Below are 2323 nucleotides of genomic sequence, written 5' to 3'. Positions count from 1 at the left end.
CCTATATATAGTGGGGAGGCGCATGGGAGCAGCACCCCAAGCCCTGGCGCCTCCCTCCCTCCCGTGACACCTCTTCCTCCCCGCTTGCGCTTGGCGAAGCCCTGCCGGGATCCCGCTACTTCCACCACCACGCCGTCGTGCTGCTGGATCTCCATCAACTTCTCCTCCCCCCTTGCTGGATCAAGAAGGAGGAGGAGTCCCCGCTCCGTACGTGTGTTGAACGCGGAGGTGCCGTCCGTTCGGCGCTCGGATCATCGGTGATTTGGATCACGACGAGTACGACTCAATCTACCCCGTTCTCTTGAACGCTTCCGCGTGCGATCTACAAGGGTATGTAGATGCACTCCCCTCTCTCTCGTTGCTAGATGACTCCATAGATTGATCTTGGTGATACGTAGAAAATTTTAAATTTCTGCTACGATCCCCAACAGACCCGCCCAGTTTCCGCTTCAAAGTCTTGGCAAAGCTCTGAACAGTTGAATAAATAGTGAGTCGACGATACGATCAGGCTTGACAGTCGACCGCAATAAGTCATTCAATCATCAATACCTTCAAGTTTTAGGACCAGCTTTGCAGCAAGCTGGCCCAGATAAGACTCCAACTCGCCCTTCTTGGCCTTGAGGCTCCCAAGCTCGTCAGTCAGCTTGTCCTTGTCTTTCTTCAGTCGCTCGACCTCCCAATTGGCGTCAGAAACAGCAGTCTTCAGTTTGGAGTTCTCTTCTTCTAACTTGCCGACTGAAGCAAGCTTCTTGTCAGCAAGTGCCGTCTTCTCTCGCGCCTCCTTCTGTGCAGCAGCAAGATCTAGATCCTTCTTCTCCAAAGCCTGCTTCATTTTCTCTAAAGAAATAACATTCTTCAGACGGGCTTGGAGTTGACGGTTTTCACTACATACATCTGCTCGAGTGGAGTCACTCGGTTCAAAAAATGGAAAGGAAAAGTGCCAGCAATGAGATAGACAGTTGACGATTGCTTACCTCCCATGGCAGCTACTTCATCACGAGCAGTCTTGAGATTCTTCTTGGCTAATTCCAGATGAAGGTTGATGCTGATTTGCTGCTTGTTCATTGCAGAAAGCTGAGCCCCAAGATCACAAGATTTCTGCAGTATAAGCCATATCAGTTGACGGAGATAAAAAGTCATCACAGTGATAGCTACTCTAAGACTACCACCGAATCAAACATTCAATGGCAGTCTCGGGGACTACACCCAGTGGGGGCACTTAGCGTGCCCCCACTGGTTTGAATAAACACTCGACATGACCTGCCCAGCACGAGAGTAAAAAAAGAAGAAGAAGAGAGCAGTTCTCAGACCATAGTCGACTGCCCGCAGTCAACAACGGTCTCGGGGACTACACCCAGTGGGTGCACTTAGCGTGCCCCCACTGGTTCTGGTTTCATTCGACCTGGTCCGTCCAGACCGAGTGACAAATTTTAGATTCTCAGACCACAGTCGACTGCCCGCAGTCAACTATGGTCTCGGGGACTACACCCAGTGGGTGCACTAAGAGTGCCCCCACTAGTTCAAAGATTCAATTCAAGACGACTCAAATTGCCTCGTACAACTTCAAAACAGTCACACCCAGTGGGTGATCGGACGAGAAGTATGATTAATCAGGAATCAACTAACCTGGACATTGGTCTGCAGAGCTGCTCCGGCGTTCAAGGCCACCTGACTGGCCTCATGCACCACTTTCATTTGCCCCATCACAAGGTTCAACTGAAGAAGAGCTTCTTTGGCGGCAGCCGGTGGGTCGTCCGGAGTTTGATACGCAGTGAAAAGCGATGATCACAGAGCAGTCGGTATTGGCGCAGCAGAAGTCTGAGCAGATGATCCTGATGGGCAACCAGTCGACAGCGGGATAGCGAAAGTGACGTTGGTATGTGCCGGATCTGTCGATCGCTCGACTGCCGTCTCAGGCATCTCAGTCGACTGAGGAACCTGGACCTCAGGCGCTTTCCCGCTCAGTTCCTTGTCCCTCCTCCTTCCCCTCAGCGGTACTTCTTCTTCATCGTCCGGGAGCACAACAACGTCTCATGGTGCTGCAACAAATAGAGAAAGTCAAAGAGATAGCTGACAAACAATCCAGTCATCCAAATAAATTCGAGTCGGGCAGACTTACTGGCTTTGGAGGTAGCTGCATCGGCGGTTTCCTCGTTGACTGGGGTCTTGTCGATATCCATATCAGTCACAGCCGAGGCCGGGCTGTAAAGGTTCATCATCCACTCGGTCAGTACAAGAGAATCGGTCAGAACAAGAAAATACGGGGAGAACATTTACCCAGAAGCAACAGGAATGTCCATCTTGATTCTAGGCAGGGTCTTCC

This window comes from Aegilops tauschii, chromosome 1 (assembly GCF_002575655.3).
Source record: "Aegilops tauschii subsp. strangulata cultivar AL8/78 chromosome 1, Aet v6.0, whole genome shotgun sequence".
NCBI lineage: Eukaryota > Viridiplantae > Streptophyta > Magnoliopsida > Poales > Poaceae > Aegilops > Aegilops tauschii.
This window is presented reverse-complemented; position numbering follows the sequence as displayed.